The following is a 15,894-nucleotide window of genomic DNA, read 5'->3' as shown; positions in this document are numbered from 1 at the left end:
ACCTCGTTCCAGGTCAAGCAACCTGTGAAAACATCAGCTTCTGTCAGCAGCTGTAACTCAGAGGGAGAGGCATGTGCTCCATTTGCTGGGGGAGCTGTGAAAATTCATTGAGTATCGTGTGCTTGTGCTCAAAAACCAGCTGTCCTTGTACCTCCGCTCTGACAGCAATGTAAATGTTTACTCCAGCGCCTTTGTGCGGGCACTGTGAATGCCACAGGTGTGAAGTTGGATGTAAACTTTGGACTCTTGTAACTTCCCCACCACAGGTTTTCAGCAGGACTGTGCACCCTCAAAGACCTTCTCATTCAAGGTGAATATTGAAGTGGTAAATAGCTTCATTCATCTCACACCTGAAAGCTACTGGTCCTGAAGGACAAAGGAGGGAGATGGGTTGACAGGGTGGTGCTCCATCACAGAGGTGTGAGCGGAGGACCTCAGATTGTCTCAGTTCACCCTTGATATCTGGCTGGAATTGTAATATCTTTTCCTTCAGACTTCAGCAGCTTGTCACATTAGGCTATATTATGTCAAGTTATGTCACTCTGGAACCCGATCAGATGCCCTTTATATTTTTACACTGACTGATTTAAAGGGGGTCAATCAATGAAATCAATGGCAATGAATATGGGGTAGAAAAAAGAAATGCTTTCTCACTCAGCACAGGAACTTGCTGTCATAGGAGGTTACAGAAGCAAATGTTGTGGGTGAATATCAAGGCCTGAACCATTTAATGAGATTGCTGATCTTTGGAGAAAGAGAAGCATACAGGAATCTCCCTCTTGCTCATGTTCTGCCTTTGCTTCTTGGTCATGTCTCTTTTTTTAATAAATTTGATGTATTGTGTAGCAAAGCATATGTTAGGAGTAATTAACATTGTTGTGAAACTTGAGGCATGGATTGCTCTAGGAACCAGGTTAACAAGCTTCATGTCCCCCAGAGCACGAAGTGGGGGAAATGTGGTGTGCTTGTCCAAAACTTACTGCTGGTTTTTTAGTGATAGAATTTTTCTTCTTTCCTCTCCATGATCTATGGTAAATATTCCCCTTTCTTTTCTCCTGAAAATCTATACTGTGTTGGGAACGGTTGACAATTCTGAGTTATTCAGTACCTCTGCATCTAGTTCCACTTTTCCAAAGTTCATGAAACTGTTGTGGTAGACTGGAAGTTATCCTGCTGCAACCTAGACACTGTTTGGCCCGGTCTCAGCATGCTCCTTCTTATTACACTTATCATAGAAAGTCTTGAATAACCTGCCTTGAGTTTCCCAGTGATGAACAATACTGTGAACCATTTTGGTCATGAACCCTTGCAAGTGAAAATACGCTGGGTCATCTTCGAGTGTGCATACGTACAGAACGACAAGACCCATGGTTTCTGCATTCTGGACCTACAGGGAAAATACACAAGTTTATCAGAGAATTCTACCTATTTGCTTTGTTAACTGAATTACCTTCTAGCTAGTAAAAAAAAAAGAAAAAAAAAAAAGAACCTTTTATTAGGAAGAGACAATTATTAGACTTCAGAATTCCTTCTCCCTAATATCTGTGTGTTGCTACATAAACATGCTACCCCAATGCATTTCTGCCAAGTGACATTTCTGTAGGACTTGTTTCTAATTTCCTTTCAGTGAGTTTATGGTTTCAGAGAACAATTAGCTCTTCTCTCAGGTAATTATTTTTTTTTACTGAAGCCTCCTTCTCGTGCTTGAATACTGGTAATCTGCTGATAGTTGCTGAAATCCATTTTGGAATCCTTAATTGTTACATCAGCATGTGATCTCTTCCTATGTTATAATTATAGAGGTTGCTATATAGGCCAAAGTTGAAAAAAAGAAACTTCATCTGATCCCTCTCCTTGATACCCACAGGCTCTGGGATTTTGGGTAGTCAGGAGACAGAGGTACCACTTAAAAGTGCAAGGAAAGCCGCTTGGATTCGGATGATATGCTACCCACTGGGAAGAATGCAGTGGCAGGCTGTAGATCTGAAGAGTCACAGAAAGAGGTGGATGAAATCAGAATGTCTGAACTTGGATCTTTCTTTCCAGTCCTGGCCCAGCCTCCCTTTGAAGTCATGTAAATTCTTTGCATTCACAATACCTTTGGCAGAGTTCCACATCTGTTTTCTCTTATGTGAAGAACAACCTCCTTTTGCTTATTTGAAAATAGCTCTCCCAGTCTTTAATGGCTTCTCATTCTTATTTTGGAAGGGATGGTGAACTGTCCATTTCTGTCCAATCTCTCACCCGTGATTTGATCTACCCCTAAAATAAGCTCCAAGTAATTTCTTTTCCAAGCTGGAGCCCTAAGGAGTCTGTATGAGCCTCCCTTATACGGAAGTTTTCCATAATGTCTCCCTGAATCTTTTCCAAATCTAATATATCGTTTTTGACATGAACGGTCCTCACTGGGGAAAAGCGGGATTAGAATCTGGATCTTCTGCTTGTGCCTTATAATTCTAAGGACATATGATAGTCCTCTCTAATATCTGCATTTCAGCATTTGTATTCTCAAGAGCGTAATATGTTGTGAGAGTGAGCTGCCCCCCTCTCCCACTAGGTTATTCTTCATCTGTGTTTTAAAAAACAGAAGCAACTGGAAGGAAGATGAAGGCAAAAGCTCCAATTACATCAAGATCACAAGTCCTTGAAAATGAGCAGGGACTGATGATGTTTTTAAAAGGGAACATACTAATGATCTTAGCAGGTTGCATCTCCAAGCCAGCTTTTACAGGCAGTACTTTCTGAATTGTTTCAGCAGGACCTGCTAACCAAGCAAACATCTGTGGCGTAGATATGCAAAGCACTAGGTAAACTTGATTTGTTTTCTGAAGTGTGGTTTCAACCATCTGCAACCATTTATCTTGGTTCCATCACTTTGCATACAAAAAATGTGAAAATGCAGAAGCCTACAACTGGCACAATGAAGGTCTGCTGCCAGTACATCCCCAGAATGTGGACTCAATGCCCTGGTGGGTTTGTTCGCTTGTTTTTCTTTTTCCCTCCTATGGGAGACTTTATTCTGTACTAACCAAAACACAATTGGGTCCAAAAGAACATCCTAAATATTAAAAGACTCTGGCTTGTCTGCTACTAATGGAAGCCCACCCCTATGCTACTTGTTAAAACCCTGAAGCTAATAAGGCACTCATCCAAACTCTGACCTTGGGCTGATAAATGCAAAAAGTCATCCAAACCCGATCAAACTAATTTTAAACCTTGAATTTTGGAACAATTAAAAAAATAAAGAAAGAGCTGAAGCTTGAAAATAAAGACATAGCCTAAGGTTATGTTCACTATTTAAAACTGATTTGAAAACAAAGTTTTCATGGCAAAGACAATTTTTGAGCTCTACAACTAGCCCTGGAAATTAGTCTTACTGTTACTGAGCTGAATAAGATGACTTGCATAGTAGCATCTCTTCAATAATTTTAAGAATCAACTCTGTCATTAAGAGCCAGTAAAACATAGGGTTGTTTCCGTTAATAACCTTCACTGATTAAATGAGAGCAATAAGGAATAAAGGGATTCAGAAATGGAGGTCACTGTAAATGGGCTACTCAGACTACTTTTTCTCTACTTTTCTCTACTGAATTTTCCTTGGGTGTATGAAATGTTACTCCAGTTTTCAGATTTACAGACAAAACATCAACAAATGATGACTGAGAATGCTGCCTGCAATTCTAATCAGCCACATGCCATTGGGCTTACAAAAGGAATCTGACATTTTCCTCAAATATGACTTATTTTTCCTGACTCAGTTGGGAGATAATCCACTAAGTGGTGATGTAGGCTGCTCTGTGAGCCACCTAATCTTCGTTCTTCTCAATTCTTTTCAGTGCTATCTCGATAATACTTGTACTAATGCTTGAGTTATAGCAGTTGTACCTACTCACAAGAGTGCTTTCTTCTTCGGAGCTCGTCCTCTCACCAGCCTAGCTCTAAGTTCCTCAGTTGCTCCCTGCATGTTAGCTCAGATGTGAGTATGGCTCCCAAAGTACCTTCACCTTGTATCACGGCCTTGTGTTTCCACTGCACCATTTCACTGACTTGCCCAGCAATCCTCACTGGAACGTCTGTACAATACATTCATTTCTGACCCCAAATGGCTGGGTAGGAGTAGGCCACTCTGTGGCAATATTGGTGCACCCTATTTCTGTAGAAAGAGTAATAGCAATAAGACAATTTCTTTTATTAAAAACCAAATCTCCACAAAGAGCTCTTCCTCTTCCAGACAACATGGAATCGTGTAGCCAGTCCTACTTTTGCTTTATCTATTTCTGTAATCTTTATTAACCCCTCATCATATTTGTTGCCACATGTGATGTTTCAGTCCTACTTAAATCAAATTGTAATGAAGGCACTTGAGAGGCTTGGCCTCAGCTCCAAGTTTTCCAGAAATGTTGAGTACTTTCAGCTTTTGTCCTTCCAAATGGGTGGCAGAAAAACTTCCTGTGTCATCTTTTGTGGCTGGAGCATAATTTCTCAAGGTTTTATAACTCCCATATTTTGCATTACATGTCAGTGTGGTGCCAAACATTACAGGGGCTCTGTTGGTGCCTGTGGGTGCTCTTGTAACCCGAATGATGCTTAGATAAGGTAGGACATGGCGTGTCTTCAGTAGAGGGTGAAAGTGAAGACAGCTCTTACCTTTCCTTGAGACTGTCCCACTGATTAATGCTGACAAGCTTTCTGTAGTTGGGATCCTAGCAATCTTCTCTCACAAGTGGCATAAATTAGGTACAAAAGATGGCAATGCATCGCACAGCCCCCTGCTAGGAGAGTGGGAAGAAGTTTGGCATCGCAGTTCAGTTTGTAGTATTTATTTCACTGCAAAATAGTTTCACGGCAAGTAGTTTCTTACTGTCAAAGGCACTTTCCATTCACTTCATAAATTACTATAAGCTTTGACAAGTCCTTCAAATTTGTTTTCCCCTTTCCTTGCCCCAATGTGTTACAAAAATGGCTTGATGGATATTTTGAAAGTTGACAGGCCAGTAGATCTTTCTGAACTAAAATACTCTTTCTGTTTAGGGGCATCACAGAAACTAAAAGGAAGAAAAAGGGATAATGTGAAATTATATTAAAAGATATTTTTTTCTGCAGCAGCAAACCGTGAGCTTTTACATATTATCAAAAGCTTTGAAGAGTGGGAAAATCTGGGTTTAAAAATACACTTCTTCCAATCCTATCAGTGAAGATCTGGTGAAAATATAACTTGTTATGTCCTTGCTACACATTCTTGTTGTATGGCATTGTTTCATTTTATTCATATTTAGCTTATTAAAAGCAGAGGGTTTCTTATTCATCGCTTTTTAACTGTTGCTTCCCTGTTGCCTTGTTATGTTTTGCTGTAGAGTGTGCTCAGTCTCAAAGACGGTCAGATTAGACTTTGGTTTCAATTTTCTAATCTTTCCTCCTTTTGGTTGCTGTGGTGGTTTTTGTTGTTGTTTTATTTGTGTGTGTGTTGTTTTTCTTTTTTCTTTCTTTCTTTCTTTTTTTTTTTTTTTCCACATCTAATTTGGTTTGTTCATTGTTGCACATCAGGAAGATGCCTGAGCTCTTGATTTTCTTTTTTTAATCAAGCCAGAGCACACATGATCTTCTTACACATCTGTGCTTGATGTCATCCAAACTGCATTTACCCCTTAGAAAAAGATTTTTTTTCAGTTACTACTTACTTCTGACATAAATTTAATACATTAGACATCACTTTATTAATGCAGCTGGATGCAGTGTATAACAATGCAGTGAGGTCAATGCCTAATGAAGAGTTTTATGAGAGAAGGAATTTACAAAGTGATTTTAAAAAGTATCTATTTATTTCCTTACCAGGGTTTCTAATAAATCTTTGGCCCAACTGACAAGTTTGAGTAGACTCCTAAACTTAAATCTTTGTCCTAATATCTTGTGGTCTTCTTTCCGTTTCAGCTACCTTCCTGTTGAAGGTAGTATTTGGACATGTTCTGGCTGTGACAGCCTCCAGAAACGGGGCTTTTAGTAAGATAATGAATCAGATAAGGGCAAAAGGAAATCCTCAGCTTTTACTGGGAGTTTCACTTCAGCAGAATCTGAGTAGGAACATCTGGATGTGTCCCATGATCCAGATTAATAATGTTAATAATGCTTTAGAGGAAACGAGTGTCTATTTTATAACTATTCACTGTCTAGGACATAAAGCCCTGCTGTTTTGGCTAGGAAATACTGGTCAAGACACTGGAGTTGTCCCCGATGCTTTGTGAAGGGTGTCGTGCTCCCTTAAGTATCCATCTGGATGATTAGGAGAAACGCAGATTGGAGGAGTGTTAATTCCTCATCTGAAGGGTGTCACTTCCAGTATCAGCCTCACACACCATAATGCTGCACCACATAATGCTGGGCATCCGTGTACTTCTAACCATGAGATGTGAGATACATTGCTTTTTGACCCACAGGCAAGATATTAAATAGAAACAATGAGAGCAATAATTTTTTTTTTTTTTTTAGTTTTATTTATTTATTTATTAGTTCTATACATACACTGTTCTGGAGATGCTTTTAAAGGGGATAAAGGGTTACCAATCAGCAATATCAAAACTTTGTTTCCAGATTATCATCCTTAGTTATTTGTTTGTATTCCTTATGTGTGGAAATACAAATATGAGGAGATACTTCAATTGAAGTTAGTGGACTAGAGCATCAGCAGGTGGAGAAGAGAAGCCAGTCACTGGTGCCTGCCTGCTGAGAATCCAGCCCATTTTGTCCTTTGCCACTCTTCTGTTCTATAAATCTAAATTGAGGCTTTTCTTGTTTTTTCTTTCTTGATTTCATTTGTTACCTTGGCACAGCAGACGATATGACCGTACATCTTTCATAAAGTGCCTTGAGATGTCTCAGCATGATAAGGTGCTAATTAAATTGAAGCTGTTGTCAAAGTGGGAGAGGGAGTAAGAGTTCAGGGCCACCTAGTTTATACACTAGTTTAGTTGATGACTTTAGTGAAACTAAACAGGAAGGCTTCAGGCACTTAGGAAATCACAAAAGTTATGCTAACTCAGATAGCTCTCAAAACTTTATTGATTCAGTCTGTATGCATATACGCAAATGCCTGGGATGAATCTCAGGTAAAATCTCTTCAGTCTATAAGAGTGTGTCAAAAATAGCACTTCCAAGGTCTTAGGGATATATCTTTCTGCCTTCAGCACGGTGACAAATTTCACCCAAACTATCCTCATCTTTACTCACTTGTTCTGTAGCATTGCATGTTTTATACAGCTCTTAGGACTCTTCATAATAAAAAGGGTTTTGTGATTAGCTGTTATTGAGATCCAGCTGAAATTCCAGGGCCGAGAAAGGCATTCATTCAACCAGTAGTTCTGTTCATATCTCTAATCTCCTAAGAGTTCTTGGAATCATGTTTCATATTCATCCTTTACATAACAATTTAAGGTTACTTAGAATGTATATCACTAAATATCATGCTCCTCAAGTTGTAATTGCAATCCAGAAAGTGTTCTTTGTCCTGAAAACTGTAAGGAGGAGCCACTGTTGTTTACCTAGAGCTTTATAAACAATGCTTTACCCTTGGGACATGATGCCTTTGGATCGAGACAAAGATCAGAACTCCCTAGGTAGTAAGAGGATGAGGTAAACACCAGCAACTCTGAAGGCTTTATGTGATAGCCTTATGTGACTTTTTTTAATTAATGTCTTTGTTAAAATTGAGTTATATAACACTGGAAATATAGGTGGAGTAAGAAGGCTGGCTTTGCAAATGGCTTGAAGGACATGAATTTAGCACTGAGGTGAAAAGAGAGAAAGAAAATGGTAATCAGATGACTCTGGATTTTTTTTTTTTTTTGGCTTTGCTTTGAACTCTAGAGAGATTTTGTCCATTTCTGAATCAGTTTTTGCCATGCTACATATAAATAAATCCAATAGGTTAATATTTAGTTCTATATCTCAGTAGTACTGAGTGCACTGATTCTGTAAACCCCAGATTTGAAGGGAGATTGCTATCTGAAGGGAGGTGCTGTTCTGGTTAAGGCTACCTGCTCCAGCAGCCAGCTTTCCGTGGTAGCTGTATGCAAACAAAAGGGCTTGTTCAGCTGTTGCTAACAAGTTGTACCTGAGGCCTTTAGCTCCAAGAGCAGTGACTCTGAAAAAAGATGTGTCATCAAAGGTTTTCAAAGGAATGATGAAGATGGTCTGAGACTACTTCTTGAAACTGCTATCCAGAAAAAAAAAAATCTATGCAGAAAGGTGTTTAAATGTTCATGGTAAAATGAAATGTCCTGTGTTTCAATTTGTGCCTGTTGCCTCTCGTCTTGAGAAGAGTTTGGCTTCATCTTCTCTACTCCCCATCAGATATTTCTACATATGAGTAAGATTCCCCTTCAGATTTCCCTGCTCCAGGCTGAACAAACAAGCACAACTCTCCTAGCCCCTCCTTATATGACAGATGCTCCAGTTCTTTAATCATTTTTGGGGCCCTTCTCTAGACTTGCTCCGATCTACGCTTGGCTGTGCATGGCTGAGATGGCAGTAGCTGTGCCCTTAGTGCCTGGACAAGGGAGACTTCACTTGGTGTGGCCTCTCAGCTGGAGAGAGTGGCTTTACCAGGTGGAACTGTGCCTTGCAGGGTGCTGCTGAGAAGGGTCTCTTCCCTTTGTGTGCATCAGCTAGAGACTGAGGAGTTTTCTTCTGGCATGCTGGAAAGAGCATTGTAAATGATAGCTTGAAATGACACGGTGGCAGCGTGTCATGTTGAAATCCAAGAAAAAAAATCAAATGGAAATTTGGGAGTCTGCTTTGTTACCACTTTGTGCCGCTGTTACCAGAGTTTGGTCCTGCTTTAGTATTGTCCCGCTCCCTACAGGATCCTCACCTTTCCATCACCTCATCTTCTTAGTGATGGATATTGTGTTTGCAAAAAGAAAAACAAACAAACAACATTGTAGTGAGAGAACAAGGCTTGTTACAGTTTTTTCTTCAGCAGTGTTTTCAGGACCTGAAATATCCTGGATACAGGGGCCCAGAGCTGTTACACGAGGACAGGATCGATTCAGTCAATCAGACGGAAAACCTACTGTCAGACTCGCAGACCTTTAACCTGCTCCTCAGAATTATTAGAACTCCCAAATCTCTTTGCAAGCCTTTTCTATTAGACAGATATTCCCATGTTTTGATTTTTTTGCTCCAGAAGTAATTTTTTTTTATAATTACCTTCATTGAACTGCACTTACCATCTGTGAAGTGAGAGGCACTTAAATGATTTATTAGCCTGGGTTCCTAAAATGTGCTGAACAGCATGGGATTGATCTGGGTAGTGACAAATACAGAGGGCATGACAATGGATAGGTGGCCAGTGTTTGATGGAGCATCGTGCTGCCCTGGTGGGGGCTTGCTCTGTGGGGCTCTGTTGGCTCTTCCAGTTGTACAGCAGATCGATAAAAGACAGGTATGCTGTGCCTCAGAAATACAAAGAAATATCTTCAAGCACAGTTCTCTTGAAAAAAATCATGTGCCTCTTGTTTCTGAAATAACTCTCCACAAAAGGCTCTAAGGAGCTTTCTGGCAGCCAAGAAAATCTTTCTAGAGTCCACACGTTTATTCAGATTCTTTTTTGCCTGTGCACTCATTGAAATTCAGCAGGCTGATGTTGGTCCTCACTTTGTTTCTCCCCTTGCAAGTTCTATCCATGATGTCTAAGCGGCTTTCTATGCTCTTTCCTCAACCCTGTACAACAAGGCTAATGTTCAGTAGGGCTCAGTAGAGGCAGTGCAGTATGGAGCAGAAACCTGAGTGGTGCAGATCTAGCTATCAGCATAATTAGTGGCAGTGAAAGGCTGCAGGTATCAGCACTACTTATAGAGGGAAATGTGGTTCCGAGCTAAGCAGGGGGTGGGAAGGCAGGGTACGTGCCTTTCATGCAAGCAAAATCCTGCCTCTGGTAACAGGCAGGGGCTCCTGGCTTACATCTCCAGCTGCATTCTCTTCTGAGCAGGGGCTGCAAAACCCTGCTACTTGCAGAGCAGCATTTTGCTTCCCCATGTAGCAGACGCTCACAACTTCTGCTGACCTCAGAACTCAGCAGGAGCCGAGATGAAGCAGCTCCAGCCCTTTGCAGCGATGAGGTGCCACCAAGCAGCTGATCTCACAGATGCAAGGGACTGCAGGTGAGCCAGAGTCTGCTCTGTGCAGATTGCCTGGAGGATCATCACAGGAACATTGGCAAGGAAGAGGAGGTTGCAGAGCTAACATCAGTGGTGCGCCCCTGCTGGGGGTTAAGCATCTGCCTTCTCCCTTCTCTCAGCAAAACCAGACAGATGAGAAAAATCCAGCGCAGACACCGCGTTAATCTTTCTCTTCCCCCAGCCCAGTTTAATGTATGCAGAGAAGCACAGGACTGAGCTTAGCAAGCATAACAAGAAGGATTTGCGTGGTTTACTCCACGCCATGGAACAGCTTGGACCAACGCTGTGATTTAACGAGCTGGGTTCCAGACCTGCCCGCACGGTGCAGTAGTACATAGAGACGGTGCCACGTCTGGCAGCTGGCACTGGAGCGGGGCTCTCTGAGCGCTGCTTGCAGCAGCAGCTGGCTCACTCAGTGGCCAAAGCAATGCAAGTTGGCAGTCATCAGCTCCAAAGCCATCCCACGGCTTTTTTTTTTTGTGCCCCCAGCACTCCCCTGCTGCCTTGGGTTATAAGGACCACCTGGGTGATGTCCTGCTGGTGTAGGATGGGCACAGCCAGTGCAAAACCAGGCAGCAAATGAGCCCAGAAGGAACTGAAGGAGGCATGGGACGCTGGAGGGCTGCATGAGGAGGGTGGCGTTGGTAGGGACTTCTCTCTGTGTCTTCAGCTCAGCCGTACCCTTGTGAGATGATCGATGGGCTGGAAAGGCCAGCAGGAGTAAGAGGAAAGCCCCACCATGGGGAAGGTGTGGAGTATGTAGGGAACTTTGGGTCTGGTCTGAGCATCTGAAATTTCTGGGATTCAGCTGTCATACAAAGCTGCACAAACCAGCAGAGCTGTTACTGTGTTTGTACTCTGTACTCAGCTGACCTTGAGCTAAATTTGGGAGTCTGGACATTTGTGTCTACTGAAATCCAGGGTGTTTCTCCGCCTTCCAATTGTGATTGTTCTTAACAGCCTAGTTGCACCCCTTTTACCTGAAGTAATATCCTGCAGTATATATCCTAAACTGTAGACATTGTTGATGAATATGTCTTTCATTTTTTCCCCGTTGTTCTCTCTCCTAAAGCAAAGGTTCTCTTGTCTCACGCTATTTGCACTGTAGTTTTTTTTTCCTCTTCTTTCTGTTCTTTTTCCACCCCATGCCCAGTTTTCACAGTGCCCATGAGCCATCAGTAAAATGGAATCAGACCTACATTTTGAACTACCCTGGTCTTGGAGTCAAACTCAGGGTCTGGTTCATTGGTGGGGTGGAGGGGCCGGGACAAGAAGAGCAAAGGAAAGGAATCCTCAGGTGATGTTCCTCTCTACTGGTTGATTCATCCATATGTCCTAAAGAGCGGCACGTGGCCAAATGGAGTTGGTGAGAAGCGGAGACAGATGGCACCATGTGGTCTGGAAGGAACACAAGGTTTTACACCCAGTCAGAGATGCAAAATCAGAGCCCTGAATGCTCATGATTCTTTTGGTGTAGTTGATATCTAACCCATTATCCAAATAGCAGCATTTAGGCTGGCCTGTATTCCAAGGATTTATTTTGATTTCCTCTTTATTTTGAATCTGGATTTCTTCAATACAGTGCTACTCCTCCTGGCCTCCAAGCGAGTGAGCAGGTCTGTTCATGGTGGACAAGCAGCCCCGAGGAGCTGGGTGGAGGAGGAGAGGACAAACCCTTGCAGGTGCCAGCCGTGGGCATTGGACATTGGGCATTATGCTGCACTGAAAACTTTACAGGATCTTTCAGCCAAAACTCTCGTCCTTTTCATTTCACAGATCCTCCCCTGGCTCTTCTGGGGCCTGCAGCCTGTGCTGGAGAACCTGTTTTTTTTTTTTTTTTTTTTTTTTTTTTCCGAGCAGCAGTGTCCTGAGCAGCCCAATGCTTCCCAGCTCCTGGAGAGGTGAAGGGCTCCAACTTGCTGTGGCAGCGCCGTCCCTTCCTCTGATTCGTGTCAGCATTGAACTTGGATGGTAGGAGGCTTAGAGACCTGCCCCAGGGGAGTGCCCGAGCTCTGCTGGGAGGACCGGGCAGATGGAGCCAGGGCTCCCTGCTGGCAGGAGGGTAAGGGTGAGGCAGGAGAGCTGCCAGCTTTGCGTTGAGTTCATGCCTGGTGCTTCCTCGCCTCGGATTCAGAAGGCTTGGGAGTCCAAGGAAGAGAAATAAATCAACAAAGGATTGGGAAAGAGCTAGAGGAACAGCAAAATATTTTTAAAGCTCTTCAACGTCAGCCCACGAGTGATGAATCTGCAGGGCACAATCCAGTTTAAACTGGCTTTGGGAAACTGAGGATATCCCACTTAGGCTTAATAATTAAAAGAACGATACACATTCCTACTTGCTGTGCTAAAGATGAGTGGGGTTTTATCTCTGTACTGCTAACAGTGCCAGTGACATGTTCATAATGCTGTAACACATTGCTCTGCACATGCAGCAGAGAAGAGGGCTTGTGGCAATGGGCCAGAATCACTTAGATCATTTTACCAGGGGCACATCAGAGACCAGGGGACCCCATCAAGGAGCTGCTTTTTCCAGTCCGTAGCACCCCATGTTGTGACATTTCTCGTATTGTTGTCCCCCGGCATTACTTCTGACGACACAAAAAATGATTGTTGTCTTTAGATATAAAAATCAGTTTAACTCTAGCCAGGGTCAAACTGCTGTCACTGTATTCAGATACAGGTTTCAACTTAGTTTTGTCACCCTGTGAGTTGGAAAATTGCAGCTCTGGGTAGGGTCAAACCAGGGTTATAAACTTTCTTTGTGAGCAATTGAGTATGAAACAAAATCTGATTTGCTCAGATACAGGTATTTTTTTTTTTTTTTTTTTTTATCCTCCTTTTTAAAGCGCAGTCCTGCTTCTCCATGTTGGTTTTAAATAATTCAGCTTTGTGAAACCGGAGGGCTTGAGAAATTTCAGAAATAATGTATGCGAAAGTCTGGCTTTTATACTCGTGATGTCTACGGGATTCTGCAGCATCCTGGCGTGCTGTGTGGGTGTATGTGTACATGTCCTTTTTTTGTACTCATGCATACTCAGACACCCGCTCACTCCGTATGAATTGATTATGTTACCCGAATACCTCCTAGGGATCTCTCTCTCTCTTTCCATGGATCTGGTACAGTTTGTTCTTGAAATTACTCTAGGAATTGTACAATTTCGCGTTAAACACACCCACACTGATACAGATACAGATTGAAAGCAGATAGGCATTAAAATGAAGTGGTGTTTAAGTAACTGCTTTTCTGCTCTCAGAATATTTTCTCCTGATAATTCATTTCTCAGGAATGATGTTGGTCGTGCCTTGGGCCAGGAGGAAAAACTAGATGCCAATTTTAGGAAAATCTGAGGTGTGCAGACAGAGGCCAGGTTATCACTTCTCAGTTCCGTGCCTCTGAGACACCGGTCAGCCTCAGCTCATGGCACAGGTGCTACGGCTGCTCATCAGACAGCTTGCCACAGAGCTTGCCACATTTCATCCCAGAGGAACCAAACACGGGGAGCACGGCTCCAAATGGGGGAGCCCCCAGACAGGAGGGAACACAGAAACCAAGGAAACGAAGTGGGAGGACTCCCCAAAAGATCTTGTTTTTTTTTATGTCAACATCAAGTGAGGTGGAAAGAAAAGCTTGTGCAGAGGTGTGAACTTGCAGACTCTCAGTTCCGATGCCAGTCCCCTGTTCAGGAGCTGCTTTCTTATCTCTTCGGGCAGGATGCCTGCTGATGGATTGGACCTTACAGCAATGCATTGCCCACCCTAGTATGCTAACTTTTACCCGATGTATTATTCCCACTTTCAGGAATTTGTCTTCACAAAACTAGAGTTTCTTCTCCACAATGCTATTGCTTGGAGCCTTTGTTCTCCAGATAGTGTGAAAAGTCAGTTGTATTCAGCAGTGATACACTGTGCATGCAGAACATAACTCAAACGGGTCCCCAAAAAGATGGCAGCATCACCCAAGGGAGGTGCTGAGTGCACCCAGGCACAAACCCTGCTTTTGTGCCTTAACACTGCTGCCAGATCTCTGCTGATGCATCTAGCATAGAACAAACATCAGCTGCTGCGCATTCCTCCCCAGCATCTCCTCTTGCAGGTAGTGGAAACCACCCCACGTTTGTCTGGTTCCTTTTGGTGGTTGTCTCAGCACAAAAGGGGTGGTGTGGTGTGGGGGAGCTCACAAGTTGTCACCAAGTGTCTGAACTACGTATTTAGGTGATGCTCTCACCTGATGGAGGCATTCCAGTTCTCCTCTTTATTAGACTTTTTGGGATTTTTTATCATTGGTTTGGTTCTCATGCCACTTAACTCAAGTGGCACTTAGTCTGTTTGCTTTTTTCTGTCTGACTTGTTCCATCCCCTGCTGTGTTCCCTGCATAAGGATACATGATTTCCATGGCTTTGGTCTTAAAGAAGTGTAAGCCAAAGCTGTTTGTGCCTCTGCACCTATTTGCTTTCTGCTGCGCCCGAGTTTAAAAGCCTGCTCACAACCTGCTTGATTTTAAGTGCCTGTAAGACTGTTCTGCAGCGAGTCAGAGATGTCTGCCCTTCTGCCGTGGGTCCCCTTGCCTCCAGAAGTGTCCCCAGTTCCCATTGAGTCTGCTCTTTAACTGTCTTCTCAGCCAGGTATTAAACCTTGGTGTTTTTGCCTCTCTTTTCAGTCCTGTATAGGGTTACTGGGAATGTTTTCAGAGAATATTTCTTGTTTGCAGTTTCCTTCCCGAGACCCTAAATTTTGTTTCCAGAATGTCTTTCCTTCCCTTATGTATAAATTGTGCCAAAACGGACTAGATTTTTTCCCCAATACCTCCTAAAAGCCAGTTCAGAGTCCTGTGAGGTCTGCCACCTTAGGCTTGGCAGTCAAGTTGCCGTGTAATCCTCGTGGGGGTCACAGCCCCACCCGGCTGCTGGTAGGAACCAGCCTCAGGTCTGAATCACAGAGGTTCCTAATTGTTGGCAGTAGACCCTGTGTGAGTGTGGGAAGAGGCCAGGTTTCAGATGTGTGCTTTTTCTTGGCGTCCCCTATTGTACTGGTTTGTGTGCTTCTCCATCAAGTCCTTGCCAAGAGAGCGCAGGCAGCACAGGCCATCTCTCAGTTTTGTTCTTTCTAGTCCGAGGGTGGATGTCCCAGTGGCTAAGACCCTTTCTTGAGTGCTGGCCTGACTCGTTTGGCACCAGAACTAAGGTTTGTCATAGTGCTTCCTTATTTCTTTTGGCAGAAGGCTTTGGGTTTAACAGCCATCCGCCCTATGTTCTGTCTCCTAGGTGTCTAACAGCACTCCTGGAACAGTAGCTCTTGCAAGGTCCCTCTACGAATAGAAACCTCCAGCAAATGAGCAGTAGGATCTCATGGACAGACTCCACCTCACGTGCTCTTGGGAGGTATCAGGACTTTACATCAGCAGCTCTGCGTGGCTGCTGCCTGACACCCCGTGTGCAGCACGACTGAGCTGTGAACGGAGCAAGAACAGGAACAGAGGCATTCCAGTTCTCTTCCTTCTTAGATTTTTGGGAATTGTGAACTTGTCCAAGACAGTTCGCACATTCTGGTTGTTGTTGGTTTGCTGTGTGATTCAGTTGACCAGTGTGTGTGCTGCAGGCTGGACACAGCACGTGGGCTGTTTTGGGATTTCTGATGATATCCCATTGGGATGCCTGGACTGTTAGTTTTTATAATAAACTGATCTGTAGTCAGACATATCTAAGTCAGAAGATTCTCTTAATC

Source organism: Aythya marila, assembly GCF_965140915.1.
Source record: "Aythya marila genome assembly, chromosome: 11".
Taxonomy (NCBI): domain Eukaryota; kingdom Metazoa; phylum Chordata; class Aves; order Anseriformes; family Anatidae; genus Aythya; species Aythya marila.
Note: the sequence above shows the minus strand (reverse complement) of the source record.